The sequence below is a fragment of the Ambystoma mexicanum genome, chromosome 5q (genome assembly GCF_040938575.1).
Source record: "Ambystoma mexicanum isolate Mex_15411 chromosome 5q, UKY_AmexF1_1, whole genome shotgun sequence".
Lineage (NCBI taxonomy): Eukaryota > Metazoa > Chordata > Amphibia > Caudata > Ambystomatidae > Ambystoma > Ambystoma mexicanum.
This window is the reverse complement of record NC_090933.1, coordinates 1387366744-1387387667: the sequence shown is the minus strand read 5'-3', so window position 1 is coordinate 1387387667 and position 20924 is coordinate 1387366744. Positions and strand designations below refer to the sequence as shown.

At 48.9% G+C, this 20924-nt stretch overlaps 1 long non-coding RNA gene across 1 annotated transcript in view; it reads right to left on the bottom strand.

Moving 5' to 3' along the window:
* The window catches only part of LOC138498734 (uncharacterized), a 216754-nt gene extending 196044 nt beyond the window's left edge, over positions 1–20710 (bottom strand). The window contains exons 1-2 of the long non-coding RNA XR_011278854.1: positions 20664–20710; positions 19981–20027 (exon numbers count right to left, since the gene is read on the bottom strand). This is a non-coding gene — a long non-coding RNA (uncharacterized lncRNA). The remainder of the gene's footprint in view (positions 1–19980; positions 20028–20663) is intronic.
* Positions 20711–20924: the final 214 nt, after the last annotated feature.

Genomic DNA, 20924 nt, shown 5'->3' with positions numbered 1-20924 from the left:
TACCAGTGAGTGTGAAGTGAGTGGGAAACCAAGAGACCAGGGGAAGGGAGTCATTCCCCCTGGGTACCGGTGAGTGTGAAGTGAGTGGGAAACCAAGAGACCAGGGGAAGGGAGTCATTCCCCCTGGGTACCGGTGAGTGTGAAGTGAGTGGGAAACCAAGAGACCAGGGGAAGGGAGTCATTCCCCCTGGGTACCGGTGAGTGTGAAGTGAGTGAGAAACCAAGAGACCAGGGGAAGGGAGTCATTCCCCCTAGGTACCGGTGAGTGTGAAGTGAGTGGGAAACCAAGAGACCAGGGGAAGGGAGTCATAACCCCTGGGTACAAGTGAGTGTGAAGTGAGTGGGAAACCAAGAGACCAGAGGAAGGGAGTCATTCCCCCTGGGTACCAGTGAGTGTGAAGTGAGTGGGAAACCAAGAGACCAGGGGAAGGGAGTCATTCCCCCTAGGTACCGGTGAGTGTGAAGTGAGTGGGAAACCAAGAGACCAGGGGAAGGGAGTCATTCCCCCTGGGTACCGGTGAGTGTGAAGTGAGTGGGAAACCAAGACACCAGAAGAAGGGAGTCATTCCCCCTGGGTACCGGTGAGTGTGAAGTGAGTGGGAAACCAAGAGACCAGGGGAAGGGAGTCATTCCCCCTGGGTACCGGTGAGTGTGAAGTGAGTGGGAAACCAAGATACCAGAAGAAGGGAGTCATTCCCCCTGGGTACTGGTGAGTGTGAAGTGAGTGGGAAACCAAGAGACCAGGGGAAGGGGGTCATTCCCCCTGGGTACCGGTGAGTGTGAAGTGATTGGGAAACCAAGAGACCAGGGGAAGGGAGTCATTCCCCCTGGGTACCAGTGAGTGTGAAGTGAGTGGGAAACCAAGATACCAGAAGAAGGGAGTCCTTCCCCCTGGGTACCGGTGAGTGTGAAGTGAGTGGGAAACCAAGAGACCAGGGGAAGGGAGTCATTCCCCCTGGGTACCAGTGAGTGTGAAGTGAGTGGGAAACCAAGAGACCAGAAGAAGGGAGTCCTTGTCCTGGTAGTGCTACATCTACAGGAAAAAGGACAATCTAACCACGAGATCAGGGGAAGGGATTCATTCTCCCTGGTTTTGTGTGAGAAACTGTGAAAGCCAGAGATCAGGGGAAGGGATTCATTCTCCCTGGTTTTGTGTGAGAAACAGTGAAAGCCAGAGATCAGGGGAAGGGATTCATTCTTCCTGGTTTTGTGTGAGAAACTGTGAAAGCCAGAGATCAGGGGAAGGGATTCATTCTCCCTGGTTTTGTGTGAGAAACAGTGAAAGCCAGAGATCAGGGGAAGGGATTCATTCTTCCTGGTTTTGTGTGAGAAACAGTGAAAGCCAGAGATCAGGGGAAGGGATTCATTCCCCCTGGTTTTGTGTGAGAAACTGTGAAAGCCAGAGATCAGGGGAAGGGATTCATGCTCCCTGGTTTTGTGTGAGAAACAGTGAAAGCCAGAGATCAGGGGAAGGGATTCATTCTTCCTGGTTTTGTGTGAGAAACTGTGAAAGCCAGAGATCAGGGGAAGGGATTCATTCTCCCTGGTTTTGTGTGAGAAACAGTGAAAGCCAGAGATCAGGGGAAGGGATTCATTCTTCCTGGTTTTGTGTGAGAAACAGTGAAAGCCAGAGATCAGGGGAAGGGATTCATTCCCCCTGGTTAGGAACTTGCAACCAGAACTGTGCCACCCAGTCCAGGAGAAGGGAGTCATTCTCCTGGACCGAGAATATTGACCCAACCTTCTAGTTTAGTTATACGTGCAAGGGACACAATTAGAGATGTTGACACATGACAGTGGACTCTTTCATTTATAAGGACATTCTGACAGACCCATTAGAACTTTAGTTCAGGTAGGGAAACCACTCATGGAGATAGGGAAAGTTAGGTTTCTCTTTATCTTCTTGGAGAACAAAAGTCTATAGCAACCACTATACCACATGTGTGCCAGTCTCCCCCTTCTGCACTCTTAAACTAGTCACTTACTTGAGTTCTGGGTGGTGTTCAAGCATATTCACCTGGTGAGGCAGCAGGTGCTTTATTTTGTGTGCTGCTGAATAACCCCACAATTTGTTCAGTCAGCATCCTCACCTGGATTTCAAAATGTTGGTACCTCTGATATTCCCTAATTTCATATGTCTGAAATCCGGGTCTATACTGATTGAAATTGCTATTTGTTTCTCTGTTATGAAAGAATGAATGAATGACTGAATGATATTTTTTTTTGTATTGCACTCATACACAAGTCTTTCAGAGTGTGACAAGGCAAGTGAGGAGTACAAGGGAGGACTAAACATCAATCTTACTAGGTCCAGTGACATTGAGAACGTGCAAGTGCATGGGGGAGTGAAGGGGGAAGTGCAAGGGGGAGGGGAGGAGTGGAAAGTGCTGAACACAGGATAAAAAAACAACAAGTAGAGCAGCCAGCAGGTGGCAAATGCAAGGTTAAGGTGCAGACAAGGGGTGTCAAATAAGTGCAGGTATAATCTCTCTAATTCTGCTCAGGAAAGCACTGATGATTTAGATTCTCCCCAAAATCACGGTTTACTCTGGGAGGACATCTTGGTACCAATCCTGGTTCTCATACATTTTGAGCGACTGCTCCAGCGTATGTCTGTGAGCATATCATGGGCTCAGCATTACAACTTCTTGAATGCTCTCCTCCTCTTGGGACATTTGTATCTGACAGCCTGTTTAGGCATCTCATGTCAGGGTAATTTCATCTCTCTGGAGACATTAGAGGTAGCTCTGATCGGGCTGTTGCACCTAGAGCTCTTGGTTCATTAAATGAAGCCTGCATTTGATATGTCCTTTGCTCAATGCAGCTTGACTGAAATCCAACAATGGATTTTGAATCTTTATATCGGGGACTGATATAATGAGGTTGTGTTGAATCGATGCTCTGAAATGTAACTTCTAAAGCTAGATCTATCCTGTCTTTTAACTCTAGAACTTTTGTGCTGGGTCTAGAATTGTTATGCTTTTCCTTTTCTTAGCTTTTATTTGAAGGTTTTGCAATCCCCTCCCATATTCACGCTGCCAGGTCAGTTACCAACTTATTGAACGGTTATCATGGTCATCTCTAGCGGGTTGTGCTATGACTTCCGCTCAGAGTGAGTAGAATTATCAATTACAGAAATGTAACAATTCAATATCCAGGTTTAAATCTATTCATAAAAACAAGCGACGGAGTCTTTGTGATTAATTTGGTTCACAAGCCGTAGCCTACACAACACATTTTTCTGGATTTTTCCTCATCCTGAGAAGAGGGGAATGAACTAGCTACAGTGGCTCTCTGTCTCCCTTGTGAATCCACTTTGTCATTTTAGCATTGTGGTTGCATAACAGGACTTTCCTCCATCTTACCCAGCCAAGCTTGTAAGTTAGTGGAACATCCAAGGGCTCTTCTCTTAGCACAAACCATCCCAATGCCAACCTCTTTCAGGGGGTCTCTGGGACTTCTGAGGGCATACATGGGAGGCGCTTAACACACAGAGCGCTCGAGTACCATCAGATAACACACTCGCCCCCATCATTCCTGTGCACCCCCCCCTTAGCTAATACTCCAACCATTTCTGTAATTAGCAACCACGCCTGGACCAGCAGCCTCAGGCCTAAAGACTCAACATCTTGACATGCATGATGTTGAATACACGCTCGCTGGTCAGGCATGCCACAGAAGTGGCAGATTGCATTAAGGACTATAGCATTGATTCATGTGCCATCACCGAGAGCTGGCTTCATGCTGCCGCCGGTCCTGCCATCTCCCTAGCTATTGCCACAGGGTACAACATTCTTCACACAGGTTGCTCACGGGGTTAGGGGGTGGGGTAGCCCTGAGTTATGAGGCTCCACTTCATAGTCACCAAATCATGGGCATCTCTGTGAAAAATTGTGAATTTCTTTTCGCCAAACTCTCCATCAACCCCAATACTAGCATCAGAATCATTTGGCTCTATCGTCCTCCGGACAAAATGCCTGACTTTCTTACCCAGCTAAGTAATATGATCCTACCCCTTCTAGAACCCTCGGCCAAGTTAATGGTTCTGGGGGATTTGAACTTAGGGTTATTAGATCCTACAGATAATATGGGCAATTTGGTCAATTCCACATTGATGGAATTCGAGCTCCATCAACATGTGAAAGTGGCAACAAAGGAAGAACGCTGGATTGGCCGGATACACATAATATTGAGCCGGAGAACATCGAGGTGGCCCCTTGTCCATGGTCGGACCACTTTTTTGTGCATTTCTCCCTCAACCTATTAATAACATAGGAGCAAGGGGTTGGACAAAAAATAGGACTTTGTGCAAACTGTCGCCTTCCCCTTTGGAGCCACATTTTGGACCCACTCTTAATAATCTCCCCAATCTCAATACGGCAAATGACCTGGCTGAAGCCTATCGGACAGCGCTGACCAAGGCCCCTGAGAAACCACGTCTTACTAGGACTGCACCTTCAAAAACATCTTCTCAGCCGAGATCCAAAATCTTAAAGGACATTTCAGTCATGGAGAAACGACCACTCAGTTTATAATAAAACTAAATACGCCAGTGCTGCGAAAGCACATACAATCACCATTCGTGAGGCAAACAAACTCTCATATGACAACCAAATTGATGGTGCTTCACCGAACACCAGAGAATTGTTCAAAATATTAAAAGAGCTCGAGAACTCATGCCCTGTTTCAATTGAGATCATCAAGGATTCCAAATGGTGTCCAAATGCTGCAGCCAGACGCGTGATTTTACCGGCACCCGTGAATGGGCAATTACCGGGTCATGCAGAGGTCGGTGGATTGCCCATTCGCAGGTGCTGGCAATAAGGGACTCCCCATCCCCATTCGGCCCCATAGGGCGGAATGGGAATGGGGAGCTTGGATGCACCGGCACCGTTCATAACAGTGCCGGTGCATCCACGAGTTGTGCTTGCGGGTGCCGTACTGCCCGCCTGGTCGGACCTGGCAGGCAGAGCGAAACCGGCAAGCACAACTTGGAGTATGGCGGTACAGTTGCAACAGTGCCGGTAGCGCTACCGGTGCCATTGTTGCCTTAACGCAATACTTGTAATGAGGCCCAGTGACTTAAGTGGAAATCTTCATGGTACTGTCCAGCCTTAAACCTACCTCCTGCAAAGGAGACACTAACCCTGGCCCTCAGTCGTTAAAGCCTGTGCAGAACAACTTACTCTGTTAATTACCAAGTCTATCAACTGTTCATTTTCGGGAAAATAATGTTCCCACTCCGATTAAGCTAGCATGGATCTCTCCACTTTTGAAAAAACCATCACTGGGCCCAGCTCTACCTGAAAAATATCGGCTCATCACTAACATCCCGTTTTTGCTGAAAATTCTAGATAAGGGTGCATGCACACAGTTTCAAGAATTCTGGGAATCACACAACATTCTGCCCACACAGCACTGAATCCACCCTGTTCGAACGTAAGGCGAATATTTTACTTAATTTCAAAAAGGGCAGCACTGTGTTACTGGTGCTACTCGACTTATCCTCACTGCAGTTTTCACCTTGGCATGGTTTGTGAGGGCTATTTGCCAATAGCCTGACGTTAGATCAAATGTGCTGAGGAACTTGGCTGCACCAAATCTATCCACCAACTCATCCGTTCTAGGCAACGGGTGGGCATCAGTCTTGGTGACTGCATTAAGAGCTCTATAATCCACACAGAATCTCAATTCTTTGGATCCTGCCTTTGGTGCTAACACAACTGGGCTAGACCATGGACTAGTAGAGGGCTCTATTACCCCGAGGTCAAGGATCTTGCTGACCTCCCCTTTGATGTGGGACCTAACATACTCTGAGATTTGGTAGCCTATGCTTTTGACTGGCAGACAGTCACCAGTGAGTATATCATGCTGGCGCCAAGGGGTCAAGCCTGGTGAAAGTGAGAACAGGGAGGCAAACTGATTTAACATAGATTTGCACTCCTCTTGTCGCTCAGGTGTCAGATTTGAAGAGAGGTTCACTCCTTCAATCTTTTCATCCAAGGGTAAGCCTCTGAGGAGATCAGGGAGAGCTTCACTCTCTTCTTCCTCTTCTGATGAAGCTAGAAGCAAGGCTCCTACTTCAGGCCTGGAGACATACGTCTTTAATCTGTTGGTATGGAAGACTCTGGGAGCGTCCTTGGGATTGTCCAAGTCCACCAGATAGTTCACCTCTCCAAGATTACCCACAACCTTGAAGGGTCCCATCCATTTGTCATGCAAGGCCCTCTGCCTTGTTGGAATTATAACTAGAACCAGCTGGTCTTGAGTGAACTCAACCATGTTAGCCTTTTGATCATGCCAATGCTTGACCAACGCTTGTCCAGCTTTCAGGTTATCACTAGCATCTGCCATCAGGTGTGACATTCTCCTCCGGAGACCTATCACATAGTCAGTCACTCTGACTGGCTAGGGGGAAGGAGCACTCTCCAACCCCTCCTTAATCAGGGCCAATGGATCTCTGACTGGATGGCCATAAAGAAGTTCAAAGGGAGAATAACCTACTCCCTCCTGAGGGACTTCTCTATAAGCAAAGAGAAGGCATGGCAGTAGAAGGTCCCACTTCCTTTTAAGAGGTTCCTTTAAAGCACCTATCATGCTCTCCATGGTTCTGTTGAACCTTTCTACCAACCCATTTGTCTGAGGGTGGTATGCTGTTGAGAACTTGTAAGTAACTCCACAGGTTTAATAAGGGCATGGCTGCCTCCAAACTCGGGTCTGGGGTCCCTAAATGGGGAATACCGGGCCATTCTGACTTTGGAGGGTCTGGTATTTCCCCATTCAGGGAACCCGGACCATCCCCATTCCCATTCCCATTGAGCCCCCATAGGGAATGGGGAGCATGCTAACAACAGGCCCGTTAATGACGGGCCCGTTGTTAGCATGCTAGTCCCCTTGCGGGACCCGCAAAGGACGTCTGGTCTGACCAGATGTCTAGAGCGGGTCCCGCAAGGTGACCTGGTAATAGGGCGGTACAGGGTTAACGGCTCCGGCAAATTTGCTGGCGCCGTTAACCCCTTACCGCACACCTCCTAATGAGGCCCAATAACTCGGCGATAGGTCTCCAGAGGAGAGTGTCACACATGATGGCAGAAGCATCAGATAATTTGAAAGCAGGTCAGGCTCTGGTGAAGCATTGGCATGACCAGAAGGCCAACATGGTTGAGTTTTCTCAAGACCAGCTAGTTCTAGTTATGGTACCTACAAGGCAGAGGGCCTTACGGGACAAATGGATAGGACCCTTCAAGGTTGTGGGTAAACTTGGAGAGGTCAACTATCTGGTGGACTTAGGCAATCCTAAGCCTCCCAGAGTCTTTCACACCAACTAGCTAAAAGCTTATGTCTCTAGACCAGAGGTAGGAGCTTTGCTTCTAGCTTCAGCTCAAGAGGAGGAGGAGAGTGAACATCTACCTGACTTTCTCAGAGGCCAGCCTTTAGATAAGAAAATAGAAGGAGTTAATCTCTCTTCTAATTTGACACCTGAACAACAGGAGGAGTGCAAGTTTCTGTTAGATAAGTTTGCCTCCTTGTTTTCACTATCACCAGGCTTCACCCCTTGGGGCCAGCATGATATTCAAACTGGTTACTGTTTACCTGTTAAAAGCAGAGGTTACAGGATGTCAGATCATGTAAGATCCCACATAAAGGAGGAGGTCAACAAGATGCTTGATATCGGGGTAATAGAGCCCTCTACCAGTCCATGGTCTAGTCCAGTTGTTCTAGTACCAAAGGCAGGATCCAAGGAGTTGGGATTCTGTGTGGACTATAGATCTCTTAATGCAGTCACCAAGACTGATGCCCACCCTTTACCAAGAACAGATGAACTGGTGGACAAACTTGGTTCAGCCAAGTACCTCAGTACATTTGATCTCACTTCAGGCTATTGTCAAATAGCACTGACAGACCATGCCAAGGAGAAAACTGCATTCTCAACCCCAGCAGGCCTCTACCAGTTTAAGGTAATGTCTTTTGGACTAAATAATGCACCTGTTACATTCCAAAGGATGGTTAACCAGGTTCTGAATGGGATGGAAGCCCTCTTCCTGGCATACTTGGATGACATTGCAGTGTTCAGCCCTACATGGAAAGAACATGTTGACCACTTAGGATATGTTTGCAGGCTCTTGAGCAGGCTCATCTGACCATAAAGGCTAGTAAATGTCAAAATGGTCAGAGTAAAGTGGTCTACCTGGGACATGAGGTAGGAGGAGGTGAAATCAGGCCATTGCCTAGCAAAGTACAAGCTGTACAAAACTGGGCCTCCCCTACTACTCAAACCCAAGTGAGAGCCTTCCTAGGCCTCACTGGTTATTATAGGAACTTCATAGAGAACTATGGGACCATAGTGTCTCCTCTGAATGTGGTCTCCACTCCCAAATTCCCTAAAAAGGTCAGGTGGAATGAGGAGACACTCAAGCATTTGAGGGCCTAAAGAAAGCCCTTTGTCAAGCTCCAGTCCTAAGAGCTCCTGCCTATAACCAAACCTTCATTGTGCAGACAGATGCTTCAAATGCAGGTGAGGCCCGCGGGCATGTTGGTGCGTTACAAAAATTAAAATAAAATAAAATAGGTGCAGTTCTGAGTCAGCTGGATGAGAAAGGTAGGGAGCACCCCATTTGCATCATCAGCAGGAAGCTGAAGGAACCTGAGACAAGATGGCCAACCATTGAAAGAGAATGTTTTGCTATTGTGTGGTCACTGAAGATGTTTAGACCATACTTGTATGGATCTACTTTTGGGATTCAGATTGACTACCAACCCTTGATATGGTTGATGCAAATGAAAGTGGAAAACCCTAAACTACTGAGATGGTTAAACAGCCTGCAAGGGTTTGATTTTACCATTGAACACAGGTCTGGGTGTCCCTACCAAAATGCTGATGGTCTCTCCAGGATGTTTAACCGACTGGAGTAAAGAGATTCATCCAGGAGCGGATTAAATCCTCCTGTCTCTTCGTCTGGGGGGACAAGTGTTAGGGAGAGTTCTCAAAATGTGCACATTTCCCTTACCTTTTGAGACCCCCAGCAACTTTGCTGGATTTCTAGGATTTGATTTTTTCTACCTGGGAAGAGTGCAAGCCTTTTTTTCCCACTCTTCCATGTATTTTGATGTGTGTTTTACTTTTGTGTTCTTTGGTTATGGAGTTTTAAAACAACTCCATGGGTATCATATTTTTCTGTGTGTCACACAGCACCTTCAGTGCAGTGGCACAGGGATGTCTTTCAGACTTCCCAAGGTTTAAATACCTTCTCTGGGACTGACTACTGTCTCCCAGAGCCTGTAAAGTTAAATTGACTTTACAAGTCTCTTTACATTTACTGACCCAGCACACACTATCTTCTTTTTTTTATTTTTATATAGTTCATTACAAACTTTTAAAAATGAGAATGGGAAGTTTCACACGTGATCGGGCCTGGGGGAGCGGGTACGTGTATTTCAGGGGTGCGCGGTAAGCCTTACACGCGATCGGGCCTGGGGGAGCGGGGTACCACTCACCGTCTGCCTTTCGTTTAGAAGAACGCGTAGCCAACACCCGCTGTGAAGTAATAGCGTGTGAACCCTAATGCCTGGAAAACACACGCACCGCACCCCACGAAAAGCACGTACAGAGCAATGTAAAGGCATGTGGGATCTTCAAGCCCTGCCAGGGCAACGCCCGTGCGCGAAACATCACAGACACGCTTACACGATAAGGGCCTTTGGTCCAATGAAATCATGTATGCGTGCTAAGGCGCTTACGCGCTAAGGGCCTTTCCTCGAATTACACGCTGACGTGCAACATTTTCACGTGCCAAATCACTCCGTATCAAGCTGGCCACGGGTAAGCACACCGAAGACCACGCTCCTGCCCAGAAAGCCGAATCACTGCCCCCAGAGCCCCGAGCAGCCTCCCACCTGCCATCTGCTGCTGCTTGACTGCCTGCTGCCCACGTGCCCTGCCATTTGGTGCCTGCACATCAGCCATCTGCAGGGGTCCAGTTGCTGTGTCCACCCCTGCTGGAGCAGAAGACTCCCGACTGGGATACCATCGCTCCAGAGCCCAGCCCCAGGACCCAGTTGCCCATCCACGCCTGCCTCTGGGGTTGCCAGATCGGGCACTACACCATCTGGCACCACTGGTAACCCCCAGCCAGAGAGGCAGAGGGCCACCAGCTTCACTGCCACAGAAGTTGGTGTTCTGGTGGAGCAAGTCCTGGGGCAGTATGATGCCCTCTTCGGAACAAGATGCGCCAACAAGGAAGGACGGACCAGGATCTGGACGGACATCGTGACTGCCATCAACGCGGAGGGAGTGGCAGTCTGCGACTTCCAACATGTCAAGAAGCGCTGGTAGGACTTCAGGTCCAGGACCCTCAACATCCTCGCGGAGGGGGGCCAGGTCAGCCTGAGCAACATCCAGATGAGGGTCCTGGAACGTGTACGCCCAGCGCTCCATGCCCAGATCCTTCGGAGGCAGACCCGTCTGTAGTCGAGCGGTAAGTGGCCAAGCATTGCTGTGTGAGACAGGGCATGTTGCAGTGTGCTGGTAGTCTGATACTTGCCTGTATGTGCCATGTATGGATATGTGTGTGTGCAGGGACATCATGGTCATGCGTGTGGGACCAGTTATGTGTGAACCATATGGTAGGTGCATGTGTTTTCATGCAACGTGGGGACCTCTATGCAGAATGCACACCTGAAAACATGCCAGTCTGTGTTCCTGGACATGGAGGGGGGATGAGGAATGGGTGCTGATGTCATGTACATGTATGGTGCACGTGTGTGTGTGTGTGTGCGCGCCAGAGAAGTGTGTGTTTCACTTTGAAATGACATGGATGCATGTGACTTTGAAGGCAACATCTTGGTTTACAGGGGCCCTTGTACATGGGTGTTGATGTTGATTGCAGGCGCCAGGAGTGTTTCTGCATGTGTGTTGCATGCATTGACCCATGTGTTGTGGAAGGACAGGATGGAAGTGACATTTGACAGTGCCACTCATGTGTTATTGCTTCCTGTCTAGGGTATTTTGTGCTGTACCCTGATGCTTGTGTTCTATGTCTCCCTCTACGCAGCGTCAAGTGAAGAAGAGGGTGGAGACGGTGCTGTGGAGGCAAGCAGTGGGGATGCCTCAACTGGGCGGCAACGCATGGCCCAGCCACCCTCCCAGAATTACCATCATCCGGGAGCGAGGGGGCTGGTGCTGTGTCTGCCACAACGGCTGTGGCGGAAGGGCCGGGTGAGCCCCCACAGGGGCTTCCAATGGCGGAAGACAGTGTGGAGACATCCAGGTTGGTGGTCTCCACAGAGGAGGAGGAGCCCGCTACTGAGCCGCACACGGGGCCTGGTGGGGGTAGTACCACTGGTGCAAGTGGTACAGTCCAGGGCCAGGGTCAGGAGGCAGCACAGGTCACCGCGGAGGGGCCTGTGCATGTCGCTGTCCTTGACCCTGTGACTGCACCATCATGCACCAGCAGGGAGGCCCCATCCCAGGCCCGTCCGTAGGTAGGGGAGAGTGCCATGTCACCTGCCTCTTCACTACCTGCGGGCGAGGGGTCCTGCGACCGCATGGGCTCCGTCCTGGTGGGTGTCGCATTGCGCACGTGTGACATTCGTGATGACGTGCGTTCTTCCTGGGCGGAGAACGCACGCCATCATGAAGTGCAGCGTCGTGACGTGGCACTGCTGGGAGGGGCCCTGGTCGGTAGGTTGCTACATGTGTTGCGCACTCTGGCGGACCTCTCCTCCTCTGTGGGGGCTATGCGCCAGTTGTTCTCCACATCGTCTTCCGGCCCAGATTCCACCAGGGCCCCCTGTGGACCTGGCCTGACCAACACAGCCAGCTTGGTGGAGATCCCATCCCTGCCACAGTCGGGAGTCGGCGGTCCATCAGGGGTGGGCACCACAACTGGAGACCAGCAGATGGAGGATGTGCAGGCACCATCGGACAGGGCACATGGACAGCAGCAGCAGCTGCAGGAGGAGGCTGTAGGTGAGAGCAATGATGGCTTGGGGCCATCGACATCGGAGGGGCAGGTATCGGCCATAGGGCAGGAGGACCCTGGACGGGATATGTCTTCCGTGTGGTAGCGGTTGGGCCATGCGATAGATGCGGAGAGGCAGCGGGCAGAAGAGGCACGGCTCACGATGGTCAGGGCGGAGAACTCCATGCGGAGGGCCCTGAGGCGGGCCGAGTGCCTCGAGGCCATTCGCAGGGACCTGGAGGTCCAGATGTCATCGTCCCTGCGAACCCTCGGGGCCATGGAAGAGGACCACCTCCGGGACATCGAGCAGGAGTTCGATGATGCCCTGGCCTGGGACATCCAAGAGTGAGCCGTCGGACTAGCCCGCTGCCCTTGTAAATAGTTTGTTAGTTAGTTAGTTAGTATTAGGTTTCCTTTTGCTTTTTTTTATTTTGGACCGCTTGGACAATGGACCACATTTTTGTATATAGTTTTTTATTAGGTAGTAGTTTTTGGTAGGTTTCATTTATTGAGTTGGGCTCATGGACCCTGGATTCTTCGATTGTAAATAGTTCGACATTGGATTCATCTATTTTTTAAGTTTTTTCTGTGTTCACCATGGAGCAATGGTTTTTACTTTGGTTTGTCCCTTGGATTTGCATTATTTGGACTGTAACTTTGGACAACATTTCATTTTTGATTTCTTTTGCTTATGATTTCTTGGTTTGCATTAATTAGCGGAGATGTGCCATTTCTTTTCTTATTCCCATTGTTGTGTGTTTGAGTTGTTTTACATTCATGTTTTCTTTAATATATTTATTTTAATACTTCCATTCGTGGTATAATCTCATTGGTTTCATGCGTGTCATGATTTGGGTTTTGACATTCACTTGCACCCATTGTGTGTGTGTGAGGGACATGTGTTCATTGGGATACTTGCCATTGGGGTTGTATCATATGATTGGCATTTCTATGTGGGTGTATGCAATACTTGGGTGGGTCTTTGGCCTGTGGAGGCTGGGCATAAGGGACAGGGATCTAGATTGTGATGACGTGTTGGCTGGGGGACATGTGTGGGGGCCTGCTGGCAGGTGCTCTGCACTGCTGGGGGGTGGGGGTCCTGGGGGACATGTGTGGGGGCCTGCTGGCAGATGCCCTGTACTGCTGGGGGGTGGGGGTGCTGGAGGACATGAGTGGGGGCCTGCTGGCAGGTGCCCTGCACTGCTGGGGGGTAGGGGTGCAGGGGGACATGAGTGGGGGCCTGCTGGCAGGTGCCCTGCACTGCTGGGGGGTGGGAGTACAGGGGGTCATGCCTTGGTGATCAGTAGTGCAAGCTGACATGTGGCTTGGCTGGGGGGCATGCCCATGGTGGATGGGCTGCCTGCGGGACATGACCAGGGGTGCGGAGTAGTCCCCTGTGGTGTGGGCTGCCTGCATGGGCTGTGGAGGGTGTACAGGGAACACCTGGGAGGACCCACACTGCCAAATCACGTGTAGGACTCCCCTGCACCCCCGTAATACACGTACCCTGCTGAACTCGCGTGAGGAAATTCACGCGTAAGGCCCTTTCGCGTGTGAAACTTCCCGCGCACCCTTGAAATATACGTACCCAGCCCATTTGCGTGTAAAACTTCCCGCGCACCCCTGAAATACACGTACCCAGCCCATTCGCGTGTGAGACTTCCCGCACACCCCTGAAATACACGTACCCAGCCCATTCGCGTGTGAGACATCCTGCGCAACCCTGAATTACACGTACCCAGCCCATTCGCGTGTAAAACCTCCCGCGAACCCCAGTTATACACGTACCCAGCCCATTCGTGTGTGAAACTTCCCACGCACCCCTGAAATACACGTACCGAGGCCAATCAAGTCTGGAACTTCCCGCGTAACCCAGTTATACACGTACCCAGCCCATTCGCATGTGAGACTTCCCGTGCACCCCTGAACTACACGTACCCAGGCCAATCGCATGTGGAACTTCCTGCAAACCCCAGTTATACACGTACCCAGCCCATTTGCGTGTGAGGCTTCCCGCGCACCCCTGAAATACACGTACCCAGCCCATTCGCGTGTAAAACTTCCCGCGCACCCCTGAAATACACGTACCCAGCCCATTCGCGTGTAAAACTTCCCGCGCACCCCTGAAATACACGTACCCAGCCCATTCGCGTGTGAGACTTCCCACGCACCCCTGAAATACACGTACCCAGCCATTCGCGTGTGAGACTTCCCGTGCACCCCTGAAATACACGTACCCAGCCCATTTGTGTGTAAAACTTCCCGCAAACCCCAGTTATACACGTACCCAGCCCATTCGCGTGTGAGGCTTCCCGCGCACCCCTGAAATACACGTACCCAGGCCAATTGCGTGTGGAACTTCCCGCGAACCCCAGTTATACACGTACCCAGCCCATTCGCGTGTGAGACTTCCCGCGCACCCCTGAAATACACGTACCCAGCCCATTCACATGTGAGACTTCCTGCGCACCCCATTTATACACGTACCCAGCCCATTCGCGTGTGAAACTTCCCGTGCACCCCTGAAATACACGTACCCAGGCCAATCGCATGTGGAACGTCCCGCAAACCCCAGTTATACACGTACCCAGCCCATTTGCGTGTGAGACTTCCTGCGCACCCCTGAAATACACGTACCCAGGCCAATCGCGTGGGGAACTGCCCGCGAACCCCAGTTATACACGTACCCAGCCCATTTCAATGATCGGACCAACGCCGAAAGAAGAGACAAATCCCTTTACCTAACTCCATACCTCACTGAGACCTACTCACCAGATCGAACCAACGCGACGCCAAAACCAACTACACTGAACAACCTACCAACATCACGAAGAATGACAAACTCCACCAGATACAACATCCACACAACCGAAGCGATAACACCATACATCAACAAAGCAAGAAGAACCCCCAACCCACAACCATGTCCCCTGGAAGACGAACCAGATGAAAACAAAAACCCTAGGCTAAACCTAGAAGCACTACTCGAGAACACCGACAACCTGAAACCTGCTCCTGAACAAGATCAGAAAACGACCCTAACAAAAAAAGGCAAACCAAGCTACACCTCTAAACTCCACTGCAATCTAATAAATGCAAGATCCATGTCAAAACACTCTACAGAGATCTTCGACCTACTCGACGACAACGGCATCGACATCCTCTTCATCACAGAAACTTGGCTGGACGACAACTACAAAATCACACTCCAAAGCTGCCTTCCAGCAAACTTTAAATGCCTTCAAATAAACAGGAAAAACAAAAAAGGAGGAGGCATCGCAATAGCATTTAAAGAGCAGCTGAAAATAAGAACAGACGAACCACTCAACATCCCCAACTGCGAGTCCATGGTCATACACCTAACAACTAGCCCAAAAACCAACATCACATTCATCCTGGTGTACAGACCCCCAACTTATGATGCATCCTTCGTCGACAAAATTCATAGAAGCCATAACCAACATAGCCATCAACCACGAACACCTAATCATACTGGGGGATTTCAACATCTGGTTCGAAGACAGACATGCCAACTCCCAAAACTCACTGATTGAACAACTCGCCACCACAAAACTACGACAACTAGTAAAAGGGGCAACTCACTCGGCAGGACACACCTTGGACGCAATATTCGCAGAGGAAAAACTCATCACCATGGCACCGCCGATACAAATACTGTGGAGTGACCATCTCATCATCCCATTCGTAATCACTCTGCCTACCCAAGTCTACATCCAACCTCCCAAGCTCACAGCCACCACAAAAAGAAACTGGAAAGACGTCAAAAAAGGCAACCTATTTGAACGACTGGAGTTAACCAAGCCCTCGACAACAGAACTAGACCTAGCTGACCTAGACGGGAAAGCGGAGATACTACACAAATGGATTGCAGATACAATCGACAAGATGGCCCCAGAAAAACCATTCACACCATCAAAAAAAAGAGCAATGGCAAAATGGTTTACCCCACTACTAAGCACCATGAAAAAAGAAAACAAAAGGATGGAAACGGAATGGAGGAAAGATTACAATCCAGACAAAAAAACAATGTTCCAGAAGCACATTCGCGCATACAAGAAGGAAATTCAAAAGGCAAAGAGAAAGCATTATGATGACAGAATCACAGATGCCTCCAACACACAAAAAGAAATGTTCCGTATCATTAAAGAAATGAGAAACCCACCAGGCTGTGACAACACCCCAACCCCCTCGGAGAAACTATGCAACAACCTTGCAGACCACTTCAAAAAGAAAATCAATGACATCCGACAAACCATCCAACAGAGACCAACCAGCAACGACTTACAACCAAACGAACCTAAATCAGAACCGCAACACAAACTCAATAACTACCCTGAAATATCAGCAGAGGCATTCGCAATGCTGGTAAAACACAGCAAGAAAGCGGGCTCACCGACGGATCCCTGTCCCCCGGACATCTACAAATCAATCCTCAGACAAAGAACACCAGCAGAATACTTCAGAAACCTGCTAAATTTATCACTGGCAACAGGGACAGTACCAAGGATCTTCAAATCGGCTTACATCAAACCACTTCTGAAAAACACAAGCGGGGACGTAGATGACCTCTCCAACTACAGACCAATCTCCAACATCCCCTACCCAGCCAAACTCCTCGAAACCTACGTATACAAACTAACCCAAGAATACGTTGAAGAACACCACCTGCTAGACCAAGCTCAAGTCGGATTCAGACCCACAAGAGGTACAGAAACAGCACTACTATCCATCTGGGATGACCTAAAAACAAACGCAGACTCCAGCACAACATCTGCCCTTATCCTACTCGACCTCTCAGCAGCCTTCGACACAGTTAGCCATGACACCCTAACCAAAAGACTAGAAGACATAGGCATAACAGACACAGCGCTACGCTGGACTAAATCCTTCCTAGCAGACAGAACTGAAACCGTCTGGATCAAACCCTTCAAATCCACCCCACGAGTCAACGACTGTGGAGTACCACAAGGATCCTCACTATCTCCACTGTACTTCAACATCTACCAAACCCCAGTAATCAGAATCTTCAAGAAACACAACATCAAATGCTACAACTATGCAGACGACACTCAAATCATCTACAAGATCGAAGACACCCAAGCCGATCATTCAAACTTAACCGACTGTCTAAAAGAAGTCTTCAACTGGATGAATGCCAACAACCTGAAAATCAACCCAGGAAAAACCGAAATCATGATCATATCCAAAGACCAAGAGAAGGAAACCGCCATCCCGTGGCCAACAGAAATGGGACCTACACCATCACCTTCTAAGGTAGTAAAAAATCTGGGAGTCCTGATGGACAACACCCTAACCTTAGAACCGCAAATAAACGCAACAGTCAAGAAATGCTTCTTCCTCCTCCACACGGCAAGAAAAATACTACCCTTCCTCTCCTTCACACACAAAACACTCACCATCGTCGGCCTCATCATGTCAACTATCGACTATGCAAACAGCCTCTACCTCAGTATACCGGAATACCTACTGAAGAAGCTGCAACGGATCCAAAACACTGCAGCCATACTACTCCTCAAACTATCCAGAAGAGACCGCATCACCCCGGCCCTAAAAACACTACACTGGCTCCCAGTAAAACAGCGTATCATCTTCCAAACAATGTGCATAACGCACAGGGCAATCAGCGGACAAGGAGCAGAATTCCTACAAAAAAAAATAACAATCTACAAGCCAACGAGACCGCTCAGGTCAACCAATGAAATCCGACTGGAACAAAAACCTTATATCAAGAAGAAACTCGGAGGCACCGCTTTCTACCACTTAGCCGCGAAAACCTGGAACAACATCCCAAAATTAATAAGGAACACCAAAGACCACCTTAAATTCAGAAAATTACTAAAAACCTACCTCTTCAACACCGGAGACTAAAACCGAAACAACAATAAGACAAACGAATCATCAAAAAAGGACATTGACAAACCGCTAGAACCGACAGAAGTACCCTGGGCACCAGTAGGGCTGACACTGGACACAGGGGTCCACCCGCGAGACCCAGAGAAACGAATACAACTACTCCAGCCAACCATTACCATCCCCCACCGCCCGTACAGCCACAACTAGGTCCCTCGAGGCAGTGGAACGGACGAGATACCACCAATCACCACACAACCGGGTGTATGGACACTAACAACAGTGCTAGTCATGTGGAGGGGTTGAGGAGCATGCAAGGTTATTAAGGGAGCGGGTGGAGGGGACAGCTAGATCCTCAAACGGCCTCGAATGGAAAACCGAGCACATACCTCCTGAGGCTCAGGGTGTACAAGCATCCCGTCGGGTAAGATTACACGAGCCCAAACGGCTCAGTCCAAGATAGAGATGACTAACGAATACCATTAACAATTTCCCTCTCTGCATACACCTCTCAAACTCCAAACCAAACACAACCACAAACCTCTAGCGCAGCAAACCGCACAAACTTCACTACACTGCAACAACAAAACAAAAAAAAAAACACATAGACTCGCACATCAGCACACGACGACTACCGGCCGCATACACCCCAGGCCCAGCCGACGGAACCACCGGGCTGAGGCTGCCAACAGCACATCACTGCAATCTTGCACTTTTCCAGCCTCCACCCACTAACCCACCCCCCACTCCCCTCTTTCAGAGCCGCCAGAGCACCAGGGGACCACTCCGGTGGTGATAGTGCGCGGTACAAATGACCTTTAACATTAACATTAACATTAACATTAACATTCACGTGTGAGACTTCCCGCGCACCCCTGAAATACATTTACCCAGCCCATTCGCGTGTGAGACTTCCCAGGCACCCGTGAAATACATGTACCCAGCCCATTCGCGTGTAAAACTTCCTGCGTACCCCTGAAATACACGTACCCAGCCCAATTGCGTGTAGAACTTCCCGCGAACCCCAGTTCTACACGCGCGCTGCTCGCACAGGGCCTATCGCATGTGAAAATCTCTGCAAACCCCAGTAATACACGCTCCCCGCACACACAGGGCCAATCGCGTATGAAAATCCAGGCGAACCCCAGTAATACACGCTCCCCGCTCGCACAGGGCCTATCGCGTGTGAAAATCCACGTGAACCCCAGTAATACACGCTCCCTGCTCGGCGTTTGCTGCAGCCCTTTGCGCTGGATTGGGGATTTTGATGGCTTTTCCCTGCACGTGGGGCGTTCTTGGGGGCGTAACTGACGCTGCTGCAGGGTCGCTGTGCCACTCTGCACCACGGCAGGTTATGGATGTTGAAATCCATGAATACGCTGTGCGCCTAAATGTGTTTTGGTGCACGCGGCTGGCGCAGACAGCCGCACGCGCACACTGTGCGCCAGCCGCGTGTGCCACTTGTGCACTAGATTCTATGAATTACCCCCTATGTCTCTGATTGCTCAAGAATAAATGTGCAATAGCACACGGTCGGTAGTTTCGTCATGAATGAATTCGACCGTTTTGATGTCATTAGTTGTTACAGAGCGAAGCCATGGGAGATGATTCAAGAGTTGGAGCACGTTGTACCTATTTAGAATCAATGAAAAAAAGTGGAAAACTTTTTTGGATTCACCCTTAGACCTCCGCGACTTGGTATAGTATCACAGTAGTTTAAGTGTCGCACTGGTGCGTGCAAAGGACGGAGACAATGAGTTTCCCTACTCCGTTTGTGATAAGTAAAGAGCTGTTGTTTGCACACATCTATTACTGCGCCACAAGTAAGTATTCGCTGGTGACCAGAGTCAGTTTGGTATTTTTCTTCATATATTTTATTTTCTTGCCCCTACGGATGGCACATGTTCGGCACCCTCAATGTGCCTTTATGAAATCTGGGCATTTTATAAACTTTCAGTGTATTATAAATTCAAAAAATCATACAAATAAACAAACAATACACATAAAAATTGATTAACAAGTGAGCATCAACATGATATATAATAAATAAATAAGCATTTGGCATGTCATTTTTCATAGTAAATCAAAAAATCATTGTATATTTAAAATTAAAAGACAAAAAACATACCATCATGTTGCCCAGTTTGTGTTGATCACACATAAGGGAAAAAAATCCTGTGTAGAGAGAAGGGGAAAGAATGCGTCGTTATTGACCATGTAAGAAGAAAAAAAGGGAGAGCGAGAAAAAAAGAAGAAGGGAAAGAAAATACATTGGCTTCTGGTTAGGTTTCAAGTTCACTTTTGACTTATTTAATAGTTTCCAATTGCCTCCAGGTAATGCTTACCTGTCGTCAGGGTGTCAGTTTCTCTCTAATAACGTATTCGTAGAACGAGTCCCATCAGACTCAAAAGCGCTCTTAGCACTTCACAAAAAATGGAGGAAAACAAAGGCAAACCGTGAGGTTTCCCATGTTTATCTTGCTCGTGAATTTTAAATTATTAGTTTAGTATACCCTCTGATTCTAATAATTCTCATATCGTCTTGTTCCTCGTATTTCCAATATTATGAAAACATCTATATAATTACACTATACATGTTGTCATTTTATCAAGCACGTGGTTTTCAAATACCCATTTCAACTATTGTGCGTTAGTCGACGAAAAACCCATTAGCGTTCTAAAATTAATCGTCCGTAATCGGTGATAACATTAAGCAACAGACAGGCCTGCTAGAGCCTGCATGTTACGTGCGCGCCCTTCTGTGATTGGCGGGTTGCTTAAGTGGGCTTACGCTGCTGCTTGGGGGCTTACCTTCAAAATCTGGTTCCTGCCTCAAGCGTTGGGTTTGGAATGCCGAGCCTTCGACTACGGGTGTACATGTCATGTTGCCTAGGCAATCATGAAGTCCTTTCTCAATTTCTATCACCAGCCTTGGTGTCGGCCATACTTTGGGAAAAAGTACTTGTAACAATTCTGAGATACGTTAAGTTAACAAAATGTGTTTGCACATAACCTTGTATGGACTAATCCTAGAGCCGTATGTGTGTTTTTACATATCTTGTAGCTGATGCA